The following is a 21,723-nucleotide window of genomic DNA, read 5'->3' as shown; positions in this document are numbered from 1 at the left end:
GGGGAGGTGGTGGAAGCAGGTACCATAGCAACGTTTAAGAGGCATCTTGACAAATACATGAATAGGAAGGGAATAGAGGGATATGGGCCCCGGAAGTGCAGAAGGTTTTACTTTAGACAGGCATCAAGATTGGCGCAGGCTTGGAGAGCCGAATGGCCTGTTCCTGTGCTGTACTGTTCTTTGTTCTTAGTAAGATCACAGTTATCATGCAATATGAAGGATGTTGAGCTGATAGAGATGGTATAGTGCAAAACCACTGGGACGTTGCTGAGTAGGAAGATGTACAAATGTGAAAAAGACTAGAAAAATTTGGACTTTTTTGTTAGAACAGAGGACCGTACAGAGTGATTTCAAAGGAGGGTTTAAGTTATGAAGTAATGGCATAGGTTAGATAAAAACAGACTGCTTCAGCGATTGAGAGGTCCAAAATGAGGGGACATAGATATAAGATTGAATGTAAAAGATACAAGACAGAGCAAGAGAAATTTTCTGCAGAGAGTGTTATGGGGCTGTGGGATGCACTCCCAGAGTTAGTGAATGAAGGAGAAATCATATGAACATTTAAGTACAGTAGAGGAAATTAAAAAGATATGGAACATGGATTTATGACGATTGCTGGTGTGGAAGATGAACGCCAACATGGACTGATAAGGCTGAACAGCCTCTTTCCATGTTATCGTTTCTATGCAATTCAATGCATTCTTTTTATACATACAAAACAGTCCCCAACTTTTAACGCTTAGCCCATTAAATATAATCACTTCATTAGCAGTTTTGTGGATGGCAAATTTGTAATAATTACACATTTTTGACCAGAAATTTCTCTGTGGACTAACTTCATTCTGCAAGTCAAGGTGCACAAATGTTGCTGTGAGCAATTGGAAATTTTTGCCCTAATTTTGCACATCATCCAAAGTTCGACCTAATATGTAGAGCAACAGTAGAAATTTTGTGCCAAATTCAATGCCCTCTGAAATGGCCTAGCAAGCCTTTCGGTTCACGGAATGGGCAATAAATGCTGGCCTAGTCAGCGATGCCCACAGCCCACAAATGCATAAATAAATTTTTTTTTAAACTATCCAAAATTTCTGTGCCTTCAAATTTCTACATTTTGCACAGTCCGAGCCCGTTCTTGAATCTAATCCACAACTTGTGCAATGAACATACAGAGTTCTGCGTGAGAGTAGAGGTGTAGAGCTTTGGAGGGCATTGTGGGGTATGTTTTATGATTTAGCACTGCCCAAGGTACCATTTCAAGTGACAAAAATGCATTTCAGTTATTCAAATGATGAGACCAGTGTATCCTACACCATGTCACATCCAGAAAGATCCAAGGACATAGAAGGAGTATGTACAGGATCTGGCAATACCCTAGACAGCACATGTGCCATTACAGACACAGCTACCTGGATCTGAACATCGAGCAGTTCCTCAGGGGGTTTGGTCTGAGCAATAAGCCAGTCATTTGTTTGCACCATCAGCTTAAAGCAGGCCGCCAGGAGCAGTTAACCATTAGCATTGCAGTATCTATGGTGCTTACAGTAATTACAGCCTTCAAATATTAGGCAATAAGTTCATTCCAGATGGTAGTTCATGACCTGCCTGGCATAACTGCACAAGGGAGGTCACAGATGCTCTTCCAGACACGCAAGACCTCTCTTGTCTTTATTATTGACCAGCAACAGTTGTAGGAGAGGTATACAAATATTCACCATCATGGATACTTCCCCAGTGGATCGGATGTCATGGACTATACCCTTGTAGTGATTTGTGTACCCTTTCACAATACTATGGTGTACCTAATTGGCCTACTGTGTGAACATTCAGATGGTAAATGACCATTTGCAGAAGACCATACATATTAATGAATAATTCCTGGAAATCTTGTATGATAAATATATACTGCAGAGAACCTCTGTGCCTCAATTGTTTGAACGTGAAAGAAGGCTTCAAAATGGATCTTTGTGGACTTTGGCTCAGAGGTGTCATTAAATATATTGGTAGTAAGCAGTCTAGCAAAGAACAACTACAGGGAACACATGCAGAAAAAAGAACCATGATTCAGTACACCTTCAGGCCACTGAAATAACACTTCTTCCCTCCATCTAATCACAGACCTTCCCCTTTGTTCTTTCCTGTTGCCCGCCCTCCCTTTTACCCCGCGCTCTGTTTTATCTTCTAACTTCCAATTCGAATGAAAAGTCACTCACCTGAAACATGAGCACCGTTTTACTCTATACAGATACTACCTGACATGCTGAGTGTTTCCAGCATTTTCTGCTTTTTATTTCAGATATTTAGATTCATCAGTGATCTCATTGCACTATGCATGAGACAGGATATTCTAAATTACTGCATGCTAAAACATTCAGCCACATACAGTGATCTCAAATTGGAAGAGATGGAGAAGCAGTGGAACAATGATGGACTGCAGTCACCAGCAGGCAGGGCAGGAAGGGAGACTGCAGCATGAGCTTCTAATTAATATCATCTTCATTCCATAGCCGAAAAATCCAGCATTCTCTATAACACAAATTGTGCTCACCACATCATGTTTCTCTACAGTGTCCACAGCAATGAAGAGTCCCCAAAACAGTTCAAATTTAACATATTAGCAGTATCACTATATTTTCCAATATAGTTACTTTCTATTCTTTTGGGCCTTGCCACTCCTAGTGCTGTTGACTGCCTTGCTGAAAGCAAGAATCTCAAACATATCATGGAAGCCCAATGTTTTTAAATAATGTTTGCATAGTGCAGAACGGTGCAGCCCCCATGTGCCTCAGAAAGTTGTATGGTAGCAACTACCTCGTGAGCCACTTGCATTATCATTTCTGGTGGAAATGATAGGGAGAAGACTCGGAGGGCGGAGTTCTGGACCTGTAAGTATAAAAAACTTACCTCTGGTAAAACAAAACTGAAAAAACCTCAAAAAAACTGAAAAGTGATGTCACAGGAAAGCTGTGACCTGATTGGCTGGTAGGGAATCTGTACTGAATTTGAAAATAAAACATTGATAAAAATTGATTAAAACCCGAATTAACTAATTAATTAATAAGTAGAGTAACTAAACCGGAGGGAGGAGATTACTGTATTTATAGTAGAAATCTAACACTAGGGACCATATAGTTAGAACATAATTTAGTAAGGATTTAATAAGTATTTATTTTAAATTAATTTATTAATTAGTGCTAGAAATGTCAGTTAAAGGGGTAAAGTGCTTTACCTGTGAGATGTGGGAGGTCCGTGACGCTTCCAGCATTCCGGACGACTACATCTGCAGGAAGTGTACCCAGTTGCAGCTCCTCACAGACCGCATGGATCGGTTGCAGCAGCAACTGGATGCACTTAGGAGCATGCAGGTGGCAGAAAGCGTCATAGACAGGAGTTTTAGAGAAGTGGTTACACCCAAGGTGCAGGCAGATAGATGGGTGACCGCTAGAAGGGGCAGGCAGTCAGTGCAGGAATCCCCTGTGGCTGTCCCCCTCTCTAACAAGTATACCGTTTTGGATACTGTTGGGGGAGATGGCCTATCAGGGGAAAACAACAGTAGCAGCCAGAGCAGTGGTACCACGGCTGGCACTGTTGTTCAGCAGGGAGGGACAAAGCGCAGAAGAGCAATAGTTATAGGGGACTCTACAGTCAGGGGCACAGATAGGCGCTTCTGTGGACGTGAAAGAGACTCCAGGACGGTATGTTGCCTCCCTGGTGCCAGGGTCAAGGATGTCTCTGAACGGACAGGGGGCATTCTGAAGGGGGATGGTGAACAGCCAGAGGTTGTGGTACACATCGGTACCAATGACATAGGCAGGTAGAGTGACGAGGTCCTGCAGGGGCAGTTTAGGGAGTTAGGTCGAAAGTTAAAAGACAGGACCTCTAGGGTTGTAATCTCGGGATTACTCCCTGTGCCACGTGCCAGTGAGGATAGAGATAGGAAGATAGTGCAGCTAAATACGTGGCTGAACAGCTGGTGTAGGAGGGAGGGTTTCAGATATCTGGATCATTGGGATCTCTTCAGGGACAGGTGGGACCTGTACAAGAAGGACGGGTTGCATCTAAACTGGAGGGGCACAAATATCCTGGCTGCGAGGTTTGCTGGCGTCACTCGGGAGGGTTTAAACTAGTGTGGCAGGGGGGTGGGAACCAGAGCAGTAGGACAGTAGGTGAAATAACTGAGGGGGAACGAGTAAATAGGGCCAGTAGGACTAAGAGGAAGAGCAGGCAGGGAGATGTTGCTGAGCACAGCAGGACTGGTGGTCTGAAGTGCATTTGTTTCAATGCGAGAAGTGTAACAGGTAAGGCAGATGAACTTAGAGCTTGGATTAGTACTTGGAACTATGATGTTGTTGCATTTACAGAGACTTGGTTGAGGGAAGGACAGGATTGGCAGCTAAATGTTCTGGGATTTAGAAGCTTCAGGCGGGATAGAGGGGGATGTAAAAGGGGTGGGGGCGTTGCAATACTGGTTAAGGAGGATATCACAGCTCTACTGCTGGAGGAAACCTCGGAGGGGTCATGCAGCGAGGCAATATGGGTGGAGCTCAGGAATAGGAAGGGTGCAGTCACGATGTTGGGGGTTTACTACAGGCCTCCCAACAGCCAGCGGGAGGTAGAGGAGCAGATATGTAGACAGATTTTGGAAAGATGTAAAGGTAACAGGATTGTAGTGGTGGGTGATTTTAACTTCCCTTATATTGCTTGGGACTCACTTAGTGCTAGGGGCTTGGATGGGGCAGAATTTGTAAGGAGCATCCAGGAGAGCTTCTTGAAACAATATGTAGATAGTCCAACTAGGGATGGGGCCGTACTGGACCTGGTATTGGGGAATGAGCCTGGCCAGGTGGTTGAAGTCTCAGCAGGGGAGCATTTCGGAAACAGTGACCATAAGTTTTCAGGATAAAGTTTTGTGGATAAGGATAAGAGTAGTCCTCGGGTGAAGGTGCTAAATTAGGCAGGAACTGAAGAATTTAGATTGGGGGCGGCTGTTTGAGGGTAAATCAACATCTGACATGTGGGAGTCTTTCAAACGTCAGCTGATTAGAATCCAGGACCGGCATGTTCCTGTGAGGAAGAAGGATAAGTTTGGCAAGTTTCGGGAACCTTGGATAACGAGGGATATTGTGAGCCTAGTCAAAAAGAAAACGGAAGCATTCGTAAGGGCTAGAAGGCTGGGAACAGACGAAGCCCTTGAGGAATATAAAGAAAGTTGGAAGGAACTTAAGCAAGGAGTCAGGAGGGCTAAAAGGGGTCATGAAAAGTCATTGGCAAACAGGATTAAGGAGAATCCCAAGGTTTTTTATACGTATATAAAGAGCAAGAGGGTAACCAGGGAAAGGGTTGGCCCACTCAAGGACAGAGGAGGGAATCTATGTGTGGAGCCAGAGGAAATGGGCGAGGTACTAAATGAGTACTTGGCATCAGTATTCACCCAAGAGAAGGACTTAGTGGATGATGAGTCTAGGGAAGGGAGTGTAGATAGTCGGGGTCGTTATCAAAAAGGAGGAGGTGTTGGGCGTCTTGCAAAGCATTAAGGTAGATAAATCCCCAGGGCCTGATGGGATCTACCCCAGAATACTGAGGGAGGCAAGGGAAGAAATTGCTGTGGCCTTGACAGAAATCTTTGTATCCTCGTTGGCTACAGGTGAGGTAACAGAGGACTGGAGAATAGCCAATGTTGTTCCTTTGTTTAAGAAGGTTAGCAAGGATAATGCAGGAAATTATAGACCGGTGAGCCTTATGTCAGTGGTAGGGAAATTATTAGAGAGGAATTTTCGGGTCAGGATTTACTCCCATTTGGAAACAAATGAACTTATTAGCGAGAGGCAGCATGTTTTTGTGAAGGGGAGGTCATGTCTCACTAACTTGATTGAGGTTTTTGAGGAAGTGACGAAGATGATTGATGAAAGAGGGGCAGTGGATGTTGTCTACATGGACTTCAGTAAAGCCTTTGACAAGATGCCTCATGGCAGACTGGTACAAAAGGTGAAGTCACACGGGATCAGAAGTGAGCTGGCAAGATGGATACAGAACTGGCTCGGTCATAGAAGACAGAGGGTAGCAATGGATGGGTGCTTTGCTGAATGGAGGGCTGTGACTAGTGGTGTTCTGCAGGGATCTGTGCTGGGTCCTTTGCTGTTTGTATTATATATAAATGATTTGGAGGAAAATGTAGCTGGTCTAATTAGTAAGTTTGCAGACGACACAAAGGTTGCTGGAGTTGCAGATAATGATGAGGATTGTCAGAGGATACAGCAGGATATAGATCGGTTGAAGACTTGGGCGGAGAAATGGCAGATGGAGTTTAATCTGGACAAATGTGAGGTAATGCATTTTGGAAGATCTAATACAGGTGGGAAGTATACAGTAAATGGCAGAACCCTTAGGAGTATTGACAGGCAGAGAGATCTGGGCGTACAGGTCCACAGGTCACTGAAAGTGGCAAAGCAGGTGGATAAGGTAGTCAAGAAGGCATACGGCATGCTTGCCTTCATCGGTCGGGGCATAGAGTATAAAAATTGGCAAGTCATGCTGCAGCTGTACAGAACCTTCGTTAGGCCACACTTAGAATATTGCATGCAATTCTGGTTGCCACACTACCAGAAGGACGTGGAGGCTTTGGAGAGGGTACTGAAGAGGTTCACAAGGATGTTGCCTGGTCTGGAGGGCATTAGCTATGAGGAGAGGTTGGATAAACTCGGATTGTTTTCACTGGAACGATGGAGGTGGAGGGGCGACATGATAGAGGTTTACAAAGTTATGAGTGGCATGGACAGAGTGGATAGTCAGAAGATTTTTCCCAGGGTGGAAGAGTCAGTTACTCGGGCACATAGGTTTAAGGTGCGAGGGGCAAAGTTTAGAGGGGATGTGCGAGGCAAGTTCTTTACACAGAGGGTGGTGAGTGCCTGGAACCTGCTGCCGGGGGAGGTGGTGGAAGCAGGTACAATAGCGACGTTTAAGAGGCATCTTGACAAATACATGAATAGGGTGGGAATAGAGGGAAACGGTCCCCGGAAGTGCAGAAGGTTTTAGTTTAGACAGGCATCGAGATCGGCGCTGGCTTGGAGGGCCGAATGGCCTGTTCCTGTGCTGTACTTTTCTTTGTTCTTTATGTTGAGTGGCTTCTTGGGAATCAGAAATTGCATGGCCGCAAACGAAGACTTATCCCATTGTGTCTTTGCTCGTGTTAAATCTTTAAGTGGAGATATCTGCTCCACCCTGGTGTCCCTATTCGTATTGTGCCATCTCCCACACTTGAGCTCTGTGACAGCTGCCCTGGGCCACTTTGAACGGGGTAAGCTTTCTGGCTCCATTTGTAAATTAATGTAATCTTTGCCTGAGAAAGGATGAACAGAGTGTATTTTGTAAGAGGGCACACTGTACTGACAAGCTATGATTGCTACAAAGTTGGTGGCAGGGTCAAGAGCCAGTGAACACAGATTTAAGGTGATTGACTAAAGAACTGAAGGTAACAGGAAGAAAAACTTTTTTTTACGCAAGCCGTGGTTGTGATCTGGTATGTGCTGCCGGAAAGGGTCGTTACGAGGATTTGTTTTATATTAAAACTTAGAATTCTGTGTGTTTATAAACTGAAAAGGGATTTCAGTGGGCATTGAGACACCTGCCAATAGTTGAACTTTATGGTTGTTTTGAAAGGAAGTTCAACCAAAGCTGAACTGGTAAATAAGGACTGGAATGCAGGTAATTTCAAGGAAACCAGCAGAAGGTTAACCTCAGAGCTATCCTCTGTTCTGACAAAAAAGGATTTATGACTGGGCATGTGACCTGTTTCAGGAAGGTTTTTTTTTCAGTTTGGAACTTTAAAAAAGCCAGTGAATTTGGACAAAAAGCAGGCATTTGAAATTTGATTTTGACCTGCCTGGAAATCAAACGAAGACCCAGAAAAAGTATTACCTCTCTGTCAAGGAATCCTGCATCTCTTGAGAAGAAACCCTGTATTTCAAATGTGGCAGATTGCTATTGCCTCCTGTCTCTGAAGAATCCCTGCATCAAGCTGTACGGTTGCCTCCTGGGTTTAAGAAATCCTGACTATTGAAAGAAACCTTTTACTGCCAAACTGCTGCTGTAAGACAAGAAGATCCTTGTTGCTGCAAACCTTATGAAAGACCTTATGTGAAGCCTACTACTATTGAAGTTCTTTGAATGCCTACCCATCACAGACTGTTCATCAACCTCGCCCGGAAAGACTTGGAGTGGCATCCAACTATTCGACTTTGGGACACTGAACCAAAATGAAGAACTTCCTTCCAGATAATGACAGACTAAGTTTTTTTTATTATTCCCTTCATTCCAATGAAACAGCTGTAAACAAAAATCCTTTTTTCACTGGTTAACCATTTTTTGGATGCATGTGCATGTGCATGAGGGCTGGGGAAAATAAGGAGCTTTAATATCTCAATTTGTATATAGATTTATGACATTATTGGTTAAGACTTGGTTTTATAATAAACAGTTAATTTTGTTGTTGATTAAAGAAACTTGGTTGGTGCGCATTATTCGGGGACAAATAGAGTATCTAATTGACTGCTTCGGTAAGTGGGAACAATTATTGATTTGCTGTGACCTGTGAAGAAGTAGAACTGAATTAACAGTGCACTCCTCCCACCTCGGTCGTAATAGGGTGGTGAAGGCAGATTCAATTGTGGCTTTCGAAAGAGAATCAGATACTTGAAGGGCCTTGCCAGCAATGCTCACATCCCATGAATGAATTGAACAAAATACAGGGCTTCAAGGAAAGGGTGGGGGTCTAGCTGAATCGCTCTTGCAGAGAGCCAGCATGACTTGATGAGTCGAATGGCCTCCTTTTGTGCTCTAACTATTCTGATTCTATGATTCCAAATGCTTCTGTTTTTTTTTATTTGTTCATGAGATGTGGGCTTCACTGGCAAGGCCAACATTTATTGCTCATCACTAATTGCCCCTGAGAAGGTGGTGATGAGCTATCTTTTGAACAGCAGCAGTCCATCTGGTGCAGGTACACCCACAGTGGGAGGGAGTTCCAGGATTCTGATCCAGTGACAGTGAAGAAACAGTGATATATTTTCAAGTCAGGATCATGTGTGACTTGGAGGGGAACTTGCAGATGGTTATGTTCCCATGCGCCTTTTGCCTTTGATTTTCTCGGTGGTAAAGGTTGCAGGTTTGGAAGTTGCTGTTGAAGGAACCTTGACAAGTTGTTGCAGTGCATCTTATATATGGTACACAATGCTTTCCCCATGCGCAGGTGGTGGATGGAGTGAATATTTAAGATGGAGTATGGTTGCCAGTCAAGTGGGTTGCTTTGTCTTGAATGGTGTCGAGTTTCTTGAGTGTTGTTGGAGCTGCCCTCGTCCAGGCAAGTGGGGAGTATTACATCACATTCCTGACTTGTGCCTTGTAGTTGGTGGACAGGCTCTGGGGAAATCAGGAGCTGAATTACATGCCAATTTTTGATCAATGGTGACCCCTGGATATAGATGGTGGGGGTTCAGCGATGGTAACACTGTTGATTTTCAAGGGAAAATGATTAGATTCTCTCTTGTCGGAGATGGTCTTTGCCTGGCACTTGTGTGGCACGAATATCATTTGTCATGTTTTGGTCAACTGAGTAAGGGTCAAAGAGCTCCTCTCTTTTTCCCTCTCCTTGTTTGGCCACAACAGGTTTAATTCTTTCTTATAGTGGACATACTGGTCAATTCAGTAGGTGTTTGATTACCCACTTGCTATGATCATAACAAGAACCAATCGGACAGGTTTTCCTGAGTTTAACCAAGAAAGAGGTTAAGCTTCTTGTACCTAAACCGAATTTATAAAAATAACCAACAACGTGCCAACTTTCTCAGGATAGTGTCCTCGGCCCAACCATCTTCAGCTGCTTCATCAATGACCTTCCCTCCATCATAAGGTCAACAGTGGGGATGTTCGCTGATGATTGCACAATGTACAGCAGCATTTGCAACTCCTCAAATATTGAAGCAGTCCGTGTAGAAATGCAGCAAGACCTGGACAATATCCAGGCTTGGGCTGATACGAGGCAAGTAGCATTTGCGCCACACAAGTGCCAGGCAATGACTATCTCAAACAAGAGAGAATCTAACCATCTCCCCTTGACATTCAATGGCATTACCATTGCTGAATCCCCCACTATCAACATCCTGGGGGTTACCATTGACCAGAAACTGAACTGGAGTAGCTATATAAATAACATGGCTATAAGAGCAGGTCAGAGGCTGGGAATCCTGCAGCAAATAATTCACCTCCTGACTCCCCAAAGCCTGTCCACCATCTACAAGGCACAAGTCAGGAGTGTGATAAAATACTCTCCACTTGCCTGGATGGGTGCAGCTCCAACAATATTCAAGAAGCTCGAAACCATACAAGACAAAGCAGCCCACTTGATTGGCACCCATTTACAACATTCACTCCCTCCACCAGTAACACACAGTGGCAGCAGTGTGTACCATCTGCAAGATGCACTGTAGCAACGGACCAAGGCTCCTTAGACAGCACCTTCCAAACCTGTGACCTCTGCCACCTAGAAGGACGAGCCCAGCAAATGCATGGGAACACCACCACCTGCAATTCCCCTCCAAGCCAAACACCATTCTGACTTGGAACTATATCGCCGTTCCTTCACTGTCACTGGGTCAAAATCCTGGAACTCCCCTCCTTACAGCACTGTGGATATATCTACCCCACATGGACGGCAGCAGTTCAAGAAGGCGGCTCACCACCACCTTCTCATGGGCAATTAGGGAAGGGCAAAAATTTCTGTCTAGCCAGTGATGCCCACACCCCATGAACGAATAAAAAAACTTTCATACACACTCACACACTATAGGTTTTTACACACACAAATAGGTTACAGAGTGAGGAAGGATAGATTGGTTGTGTTAGAGTCCATAGAAAAAAAGGGTATACAGTCTGTGATATTTGGCGATTTGGCTGCCTTGTAGCTTAATTTGGTAGTCCTGAGGCTTTTACTTTAAAGAGGTAGATGACTGATTCGGTGAGTCTCTTGGAGACAGCGATGCGGATGATTTCCTCCAATTGGGTTTCTGATTGTAGCCGGCGTATGCAAAGGTGGTCCGTCAACAATCAGGATTTGAAAGCTTTCAAGCTAGAATGGGGAGAGAGAGAGACCCTCACCCGGGTCTGCAAGTGTCAGAGTCCAGTTGTTTCTCCTCTCGGCTGCAGAAAGACACAAGCTTAAAACCACAGATAGGGAGGGGCTTGTCACATGACAGTCACTCAGTCATTCAAACATAGTAGTTGTCAGTATTTCTCTCTTGCTAAAAAGAAAAAGAACAAGTAGTTCCCTTAAACCTCCTGAGGCTTGGTTCTTGCTAGGAGCATTGCAGTGTAGGATACAGTGTTTCAAACTAGGTGGTCATCTTAAGCTGCCAGCAAAGTCATCCTTTTAATTCGTCTTTTTAAAATGTGTTTTTAAAACATATAAATCTTCTGTCAGTGGATTAAAGAAAATTATCATTCAACAAAGCACATTGGCGCAACAGTCACTTATCAACTCAAACCTGGAGGTTGTCCATATCTTGCTGCATGCAGGCATGGCCTGCTTCATTATCAAATTGAAGGGACATTGGAATTACATGCCATCTACACTTCTTAAATATTATAGTGCTGGATTTTACTGTCTTAACACTGTGGTCAGATGTGTGTTTCTCAGCTCTCCTTATGCAGGATGCAGTTGGACTGCACCAATCTGATGAATTCCTATCGAGTCTCAAAGGAACTTTCGACTTATTCCTGATGCATAAAGGTTGCCATTGAAAAGCTGAGCAGGCATATTCCCTTGATCATCTATTTGCTTCTGAACAATTCTTATGTATGATGTCGTCCCAATGTACCTTAATCAGCATGGTTAAATTTTGTTCTGTTCCCACAGGAACAATTTGCTTATTCCCTTGTGCATAAAAACTTCCATTGAAAAGCTGAACAAGCAAATCTGCTGCTCGTCTGCTCAATTGTCTCAGCTCTTAATATGGCAAATTTATGTTAATCACATTAATATTCAGTACTTAACTTTGTAGTTTGCTTCAGGTTTTCCTGAGTTCAATGTCTGCTGATAATGCAATGACTTCCTTACACACCAATTATCAGGCCATTCTTTTCCAGTCCACAGACAATATCAGACCACTCTGTGATACCGTGGCTGCGAGTGTCATATTTTGGTTCTATATGCTGCTACCATATTTAGTATAGTCATGTGTTGTGAAAACTTCTTGTAAAACTCTGATGACTGCTTCAGTTGTTGTTGTGTACATCCATTTAGCCTAGATCCATCTTGAGAAGTAATCGAATATAATTAGAGAGGATCTCCCATCAAAGAAGAATAAATCCACCACCAACAGTCTAGTTGGGAATTGGGTCGAATTTGGAGGTTCTCTCTGATCCTGTCTGTGAACTGCACATACATCACAATTCAAAATCAGTTCTTCAATATCCTTTGGTATTCTTGGCCACCACACGGATGCCTGAGCCTGTGCTCTACATTTATTTATGCCCATATAACCCTCGTGTATTTTATCCAGGAAATGTACTCTGAGTGGCTCTGGAATCACCAGTCTCTTGTCACATACCAATAAATCATCCGCTGTGCTAAATTGTCTTCTGTATTCGAAGAACATTTTTAACCTCTTACCACAAGGTCTCTCTGTTGTGGACAACATTGCTCGCAATTTTGGTGTACATAGATGCATCCTTCATCTTGCCTCTGCGCCTGATGAATTTGTTGGAATCTATTTGGACTTGCTGGCCGTTGTGATGCAGTGACCTGCAAATATGACTCAATTTCATTAATAAAGTTAACATCCTGTTGAGTCGGATGGTCAAACATCGCTCGAAACAATGTCTGCTGTCATTTGCTGCTTTCCCTGTATGTATACTGTTTCGTAGGTGAACCTCATGCGCCTCAACTGGAATCTCTGGATCCCTGGTGGCATCCTAGTGAGTTCCTTTTTGCCGAGTAAGGAAACTAGGGGTTTGTGGTCTGTCTCAATGATAACCTTTAAGCCAATAATGTAGTTTGAAAACTTCTCACAAGCCCAAGTGATTGCGAGTTCTCTATCATTGCATATCTCATCTCAGTGTCAGATAATGCTCGTGACATGTAATAACAGGTCTTCGCCTTCCATTGAGCTGCTCTTGGAAAAGGACTGCCCCTATCCCTGTGGATGAGGTGTCAGTTGCAATTGTAGTTCGAAGTGAAGGGTTATAATGGGTTATAACATCCAGCGAAATCAGCATCTCCTTGATCCCTTGGAATGCTTGTTTGTGATGTGCAACCCAGCACCATGCTTGAGCTTTCTCAGCAGTTGTCGCAAAGATTCGGTAACTTGGGCTAAATTAGGTAAGAATTTTTCCAACTGATTGACTATGCCAAGAAACCATTGAAGATTGTGAATCAAAGTAGGAAGTGGAAATTTTCTAATGGCTCTTATCTTTTGCAGGTCTGCCATTATGCCACTACTACTGACAATGTGTTCCAAAAAACGAATGGACGTTTTTGAAAACTCACACTTCTCATTGAGTATTACGCCTTTGTCCTGCAGATGATTCAAAACCACTGTAACCCTTTGGTTATGTTCTTCAATTGACTCCCCGTGAATTAGGATGTTATCCATATGGCAGATTACGTCTTCAAGGCCCTGTAGAATATTTGACATAGTTCTCTGGAATATTTCCGGTGCTGGCGTGATACCAAATGGAAGACGATTGATGCTAAATCTTCCAAAGGGTGGTCATCAATAACTTTGCCTTCATATCTAATGGAGATTCCCAAAAGCCACTATTTGCATCAAGCTTCACGAAGACAGTGCTTCTGGATAGCTTTGCCAAACTTTCGTCCACTGAGGACATTGGATGGACTTCTCGTGCCACAACCTTATTAAGTTAAGTCTACAAAAATGCGAAGATTGTCATTTGGTTTAAGAACTGGAACCATTCCTGAACACCAATCTGTAGGTTCAGTAACAGGAGAAATGACACCCATCCTAGTCATGTCTTCTAGTTGATGTTGGACTGCTTCATTTATGGGTGTGGAATCTTCCTAGGCGTGAAGAGACGACGTGGCAAAGTAATACTATATTTGGTCTTCAGTCTGCCTAGACCTGTGAACAATTTTAGGAATTCCTCTTGAAAGTGACTCATGGATTCTTGTTGTTTAACAACTTCCATTTTCTCTATAAGATGAAGTTCAATACAGGCTCTTCTACTTAAGAGTGAGAACTCCTGATTTCTTAGGACATACAGTGTTTCTAATATCTGCTTTCCGTCATAATGAAGTGTTGCTTGTAACTTTCCCTTTACTTCCAGTTCAACCCCTCCTGGGCCATGTAACTGAGTTTCCATTGGTTGCAGAAAGTGTGTGGAAAGTCACAGCTCTTGGTCAGATAAGACCGTTACACTTGCTCCAATGTCAAGTTTGAAATGAGTGATATGCCCATTGACATATATATCTGCAGACCAAAATGCCTGATTCAGATCACTGATCTCGCCAAGAAAATGTTTCAATCGCTCTACTGCAGGAGATTGTTTAACTTCATTAATCATTCTCTTCAATGCTTTTCCTTTAGAATTTGAAGTAGTCGATATTTTATTTTGGCACATTTTACTGAAATGCCCTAATTTTCTGCAATAAATGCATTCTGCTCTTTTGGCAGGACATTGTTCATGCCCATGAATACTTTTGGCACCACATCACTGGCAGGGTTTAATGGCGTCTTTTGCTTCCACCCGCCCCCCCCCCCCCCCCCACCTCACCACCACCCCCCACTCCCAGTTTAACTTTTTTTCCTGGTGCCTCTTTTTCAGCCCTCTGGTGAAGGAACTGAACAGTTGCTGGAGGTTTCCTGAACCAAGGTCTTTCTTCGCCTCGCAGGAGTGCTCTGTTGTTCTTTCGGACATCGGCTTGCCTCACCAGGTTGAGGTCTTCTTTTGAATGCAAAAGATCTGATATGGAATCATCAACAACACCTACAGCAATATGATCTCTTATCAATTCTTCTTGTTCCATACTCCATTCTCCATACTCACATCCTTCAGCTAGTCTGTAAAGGTCATCGATAACGGTCATCAACTGTTTCGCCTGGTTTCTGGACCTTTTTGTTGAGCCTTGCTCTTTCTGGAATCTTATTACTTTGCAAGGTGAAATAGGAATCTGAAGCTTTTAAAACTTTACTGAATTTGGCAGATGCCTCATTAAGACCTTGTCTAGCAATCACATCTTCTGCTATGGCCCCAATAGAATATAGCAGTGTATTCAGTTGCTCTGCTTCAGACTTTCTGTCTAACTTAGATGCAATCCAATACCTGAGAAATCTTTTTCTCCATCATACCCAGTTTTGAATCTGATTGGGTCCCTTTTGACTTTGGAAATTGTCTGGCATTCCCAATTTTGGATCCATGTTGCTTTATTTTGTAGACTTTTTTTCAAGAATTTTCCCCTTTAAGAAACTCGTTTTTTCCAGGCTAGCTTGCTTTAATGGAGTGCTGCAGGTGCTCTCAGTGTACCCTGCTGTTTTTAATATGCTGTCTCAGGAATTTCCCTCTTGCTTGAGCACTTCACTTGGTTTGTTTATTCAGCTTGCTTTAATGGGATTGACACTGTTGTTTGAGAGTTCCATGCTCCTTTAAAAGACTGTTCTAGGATTTCCCCCTTTGAGAATTTCAGGCTATTTGTTTTTCTTCTTCAGGCTTGGCTGTATTAATGGAGTGTCTCTCCTGTGTTTGGGGGTTTCCTGCTCTTCACCCTCGCGTTTAACCCGAGTAAAGGATTGTGTTTCCTAGTTTTTTTTTCCAGCCTGATGCCCTTCAAAGGCTTTTTACCACGATTCCTTGACCATCAGCACTGTAACTCAACTGATCAATGGAATTGATTTGCACGCAGCCATGTTTCCGTTCTGTGGAGCTTCTCTCAGCCTCTTCTCAAGATCTTCAGTTTGCTCCAGGTCAGGCCTTTATCAGCTAGTTGCTTCAAATGTTTTCTTCTGGTTGTAGAACTTCTGTTTTGGATCTCTTTTCAGCTAATTGCTTTAAATTTTTCTTCTTGGTGTGGGTTTTCGCTGCCACCATATTATATGTTGATGCTGTATGCTGCCACCGTATTTAGTATAGCCAGAGAGACACTTAGTGTGTAGTAATTAAACAGTAATCTTTATTGTATAATAACTATATATACTCCACACTCGCCTGTATGACTCCTTCAAACAACCACACTGTATCTGTTCTGGAATCTCTCTCACATGATCTCGTAATCATTATGGTGGGAGGTATTCTTTACATTCTCTCAAGATTAACCCTTTCAGACCCTTATACTGCGAAGAGAACTTTGTCACTGAATCTTGTTTTCTATTGCACTCCACACTTCACTTGCACATATATTTGCTCCAGCAAAAGCTGAATTCAAAGCCAAACACTAAATATATGTGGCATCTTCCCTCAAAAAGAATGTCTGTGCATCGTTATTGCAGGGATGGGACAATTAAATGTTAGATTGTGTGTTTGAAATAGTGTGCTTGAACTCAAGTTCTTGCCTTGGCTCAACTTGTAGCTCTGAGTCAGAAGGTTTTGGGTTCAAATCCCACTCTCGGACTTGAGCACAAAAATCGAAAATCAAGTACTGAGGAAGTCCTGCACTGTCTTTTGAATGATACGTTAAACCAAGGCTGCATCTGGTTCTCAGGTGGATGTAAAAGACCCCGTGGTGCTATTTTGAAGAAGAGCAGCAGAGTTATCCCTTGTGACCCGGACAGTATTTATTCCTCAATCAACATCACAAAAACAGATTATCTTCTCATTATCACATTGCTGTTTGTGGGAGCTTGCTGTGTGCAGAATGTGGCTGCCACGTTTCCTACATTACAATAGTGACTAAGCATCAAAAGTATTTAGGGAGAGAGGACGTATTAATGGGATTTGCATGCTTGCAAGTTGATATATTACCAGGGCTGGTTGAAATGTACCCCAGGCTGTTAAAAGAAGCACGAGGGGAAATAGCGGAAGATCTGACCATCATTTTTCAGTCCTCACTGGATACAAGTGTGGTGCCGGAGGATTGGAGGACTGCTAACATTGTACCTCTGTTTAAAAAGGGAGCGAGGGATAGACCGAATAATTACAGGCCAGTCAGTCTAGCCTCAGTAGTGGGCAAATTATTGGAATCTATTCTGAGAGACAGGATAAACTGTCACTTAGAAAGGTACAGATTAATCAAGGATAGTCAGCATGGATTTGTTGAGGTAAGATCTTGTCTGACCAACTTGATCGAATTTTTTGAAGTATGTTACGCCCAGGTGAGAAAGGTGCCTCGGGGTCTGTTACTGTTTTCACCTGATCTTATTGAAACAGAGTTTTATTTTTAAACACACTGTGTTTTGATCTCCCCCTTTGTGAATCCTTGTTCACAGCTTTCCAATTATAAGGCAAAGAAAATAACAAGGAAGATAGATGAGAGTCGTGCAGTTGATGTAGTCTACATGGATTTTAGCAAGGCTTTTGACAAGGTCCCGCATAGCAGACTGGTTAAAAAAATAAAATCCATGGGATCCAGGAAAATGCCGCAAGGTGGGTGAAAAATTGGCTCAGTGGCAGGAAACAAAGGGTAATTCTTAACAGGTGTTTCTGTAACTGGAGGGCTGTTTCCAGTGGCGTTCTGCAGGGCTCAGTACTGGGTCCCTACTTTTTGTGGTATATATTAACAATTTGGATGTAAATGTGGGGGCATAATCAAGAAGTTTGCAGACAACACAAAGATTGGCCGTGTGGTAGATAGTGAGGAGGATAGCAGGAGGCTGCAGGAAGATATTGATGGTCTGGTCAGATGGGCAAATGGAATTCAACCTGGTGAAGTGTGAGGTGGTGCATTTGGGGAGGTTAAACAAGGCAAAAGAATACATGATTAATGGGAAAATACTGAGAGGTGTAGAGGAAGTGAGGGACCCCAGAGAGTGGTGGGGGTCTGGAACTCATTGCCTGGAAGGGTAGTCGAGGCAGAAACCCTCAACTCATTCAAAAAAAGTCTTAATATGCACCTCAAGTGCCGTAATCTGCAGGGCTACAGACCAAATGCTGGAAGGTGGGATTAGAATGGGTGGAATGCTTTGCGCCCGGCACAGACACGATGGGCCAAATGGCCTCTTTCTGTGCCTTAAACTTTCTATGATTCTAATTCATTGACTGTAAAGTGCTTTAAGACATCTGGTGGTCATAAAAGGTGTTACATAAATGCAAGTCTTTCTTTCCCACAAAGCCAACAAGTCAAAATAACATATAACTTATGAAAACAAAAAGTAACCCATATATTTAGGATACAGTACACAGAGAGAAGACTATAGCATTTGGTTTAAGTATACATTGTCCAGAATTTTACACCCACCCCCCAAAGAACAGGATGGTGGTGGGGGGGAGAATGGAGGGAGGCTCTTCCCAACCCACTGCCGCCTCCGCTGCCATTTTTCACAGGATGGTGGCGGCGAAAAAATGCCCGGTGCCCCAGGCCAATCACGGCCCTTAAGGGCCACCGCCCGTCACCAAGGGGATTTTAGCCCTTGGCTGGCAGGTGGCCCAGGTGCGAGAAAAGCCACGTGTTAAAGATAGGCTGCTTTCTGACAACCTGGCGGAGGGGGGGGCCTCCTGATCAGGCACCCTGTGCCTGGCGGAGGGCTGCCCCTGATGCCCCAACCACCCCCAATGCCCAACACACCCCCTCCACCCCATCCCCCAATCGACCATCCTTGCCTCGCCGGGGCCCGATCAATCATCCCAGGTGATGCCCCAAAAACTTACCTTTTCCTGGGGCTGTCTTTCTCCTTCTTCTCGAAGTTGGGCTGCAGTCCCAATTGTGGCCACTGCTCCCGGGGAGCTACTGGGACTAAGAGCTGCCGGCCCGCTGATTGGCTGGTAGTTCCATTAGGCAGGACTTCCTGCCTCAATGAGGTGGAAGACCCACCTCAGACTAGTTAAGGGTCTGAGAACCATAAAATGCGGTCCAGATCCCTAGGCAAGGCGGAGGCAGGATCGCCACCGGCTTTTCAGTCGGTGGACGACTCCCGTCCGATGAGGGTAAAATTCCGGTCTTTGTGTCATAAAACAGAACTGTCCTTAATGTAAAACTAAATTAGCAACTTCACTCAGAGTGGTTCCAATTTCATTGGTGTTGGAATTTTAACCACATAAAAAGTTAGACTTTGTTTAATCAGGTGCAATTGTGTTTTTAAAGGTAATCTGAGTAATAACTATTGTGAAATGTGGACCTGAAAAATAGTTTTAGATTTGTGGAGTGTTGTTAAATGGCTCCATTCTGATCAATTAATTAACTTAACAAAAAATGTCTTTATATTTCAGCTTCTACCTTCACTGCATGCATGTCCAATCGTTATTTTACCCCATGTAAAATTTTTTAAAAGTGATTTGATTTTTGTGCTTTCCTAGTTAACTGTCTGAGAATTCTTTTAATGTGATTGGCTGCTTGGACAGCCTGATGGTATCACTGCAGCTCCTCACTAGAAATTCATATTTAGCAACACGGTGAGGAAGTTTAAGTTCATGCCACAGAGGTAGCTAGATCTCTCAGAGAGGCTTTCTCCGAGGTCAGTGGCCAAGCACCCTTGCTTCGCCACTGAACAAAAGATCCAGGCCAACATAAACGTGGTCCTAGTGAGAAAGAAAGAACTTTCATTGATTCAGTGTTGTTCCCAGGACATCCTGACACACCTCACAATCTAGGAATTACTTTTGAAGTATATTAACTGTTGTTAGGTGGGAAAATGTGGCAACCAATTTTGCTTTTGAAAACCCATGGACACCAAGATAAATGGCCAGGCAATCTGTTTTGATGTGCTGCTTGAGGGATGAATATTCACCAGTACACCGTTTTGGCTTTCTTCAAATAAAGATCTTTATTTGACCAGGCCTTAAAGACCAGGCCTTGGCTTACCATCTCATCCAAAAGGCAGCATTTCCAACTAGGCAACACTCTCTCAGTAAGGCAGTAAAGACATGCCTTGTGGGAAGATTTCCTCTGTACATTATGTGTCAGAAAATATATAATATTAACTGTCACTACAAGAAGCAGACTGACAAAACTTTCTCCCTAGTTTAAATGTAAACTAAAATGAAAACAATTTGTACATTTAACATAATTCAACTATAATAGCTTTCACTTATCATCCTATTGACTTTAACAGCACAATAAAAATCCCAACTGAAATTAGTTCAGATTAACTTACTTTCCCCCATTACTAATGCGTCCAAAAATTAGTATATAATGACAAATGGCTTTGAAGACATTTGATTTCTCATTGATAAAATGTAAAACACAAGGGCCGGGATTTTACCAGCCCATTGGCGATGGGCTGGGAGGCAGGAGAGATGGTAAAATAGCAGCAGAAGGCATTAGGAGGGAAGCCCCATGTCTTCCCACCGCCATGCGTTATTTCCAAAAGCAGGAAAGGCAGCGGCTCAGCTGCTTGCCAACCGGAGGCAGCCAGCCAATTAATCCAATTAATTGGCCTATTAACAGCCATTTCACCACGACAACAGAATTTTACCAGTGTCAAAACTCCCTTGCCACATGATGAGTCTGCCAGGTCCATCGAGGTGGCTTCCCGTGGGAGTGGGGGGGGAGGCCTTCCTTCCAGGAGCCTCCATGTCCCATGGACGGGACACCCGGTGGCAATGGCCGCCCTGTGGCTCCATTGCCACAGCTGGAGGTTTCACCCCTCCGATCACCAGGGCCTGACTGCATGGTCCCGGCACATTTAAACAAATTCTTACTGGCCCTTCTGATTGGACTGGCAGCTCAGAGAGGTAAGCCACCATCCTTAATTGGCCAGTGGTCCTGGCGGTAGCCAATTAATTGGCTGTCGCTGGTAAAATACCCCTCCACCACCCTACCATGCCCCGCATGGGCTCAGGACTCTTATTTGGTCCCGGAGGCGGGATCCACACCGTGCCGGTAAATTTCCAGCCAAGATGTTCCTTTAAATAAAAGCAGTTCTTATTGTTAGACAACAACCTAGGAAAACAAAGGGCATTATTGGCTTGAAATTACTATTCGCAATGCGATTATTTAATGTGTTTATATGACATTCAAGCATTTGGTACTTTAATGGAGACTTTAACATGTTTATGTTAAATGGGTTAATGCCTTCAGAGAAATGCCATACACATATGTTAAGCGACCATATGCAAACAGATGTTTCTAGACTCTCAAGTCTCCAGCAATTCAAATTTCACTCCTTAGAGCGTGACTCATTGCCAAATGTCCCAATAAATTGGGAGGGCACAGCAGTCAATCACATCCATTATAAATAGGTTAACAACACATTCTGAGGATTTTGTTACAGTGCAGGGTACAAAGGTTAATGGACCAAGGATATTTCATTTTTGCATCTATTCATAGTGCAGTATGTTCTCTGATTTGGTGCATGTATGTGTGTGTGCATTTCAACGCTAGTTCCAATCACCCTTAGGACTGCTTTGCGAATCACCAAACACAGGGAAAAATGTTTTGCTGCATCAGATGACACATATATTCTTGAAACATTCAGCGTCTCTAATGGCTATTACTATGCACTGTCAGGTCAGAAATGAGCTTGTTAACTGGAAATGTTGCATTCTGTCAGCTTTTTTGATAATGATTTTTGAACCAGCCTCACAAGTACACACACCTGCACCATAGTCCCAATAGTACACTCTACATTTTTA

The 21,723-nt window shown here is 43.4% G+C and overlaps 1 protein-coding gene across 9 annotated transcripts in view; it reads left to right on the top strand.

The window, feature by feature from the left end:
- tenm1 (teneurin transmembrane protein 1) overlaps positions 1–21,723 on the top strand; it is a 1,688,122-nt gene that overhangs the window by 1,229,573 nt on the left and 436,826 nt on the right. The gene's annotated exons all lie outside the window — the stretch shown is intronic.

This window comes from Heterodontus francisci, chromosome 15 (genome assembly GCF_036365525.1).
Source record: "Heterodontus francisci isolate sHetFra1 chromosome 15, sHetFra1.hap1, whole genome shotgun sequence".
Classification (NCBI taxonomy): domain Eukaryota; kingdom Metazoa; phylum Chordata; class Chondrichthyes; order Heterodontiformes; family Heterodontidae; genus Heterodontus; species Heterodontus francisci.
Note: the sequence above shows the minus strand (reverse complement) of the source record. Positions and strands in the feature narration are given on the sequence as shown.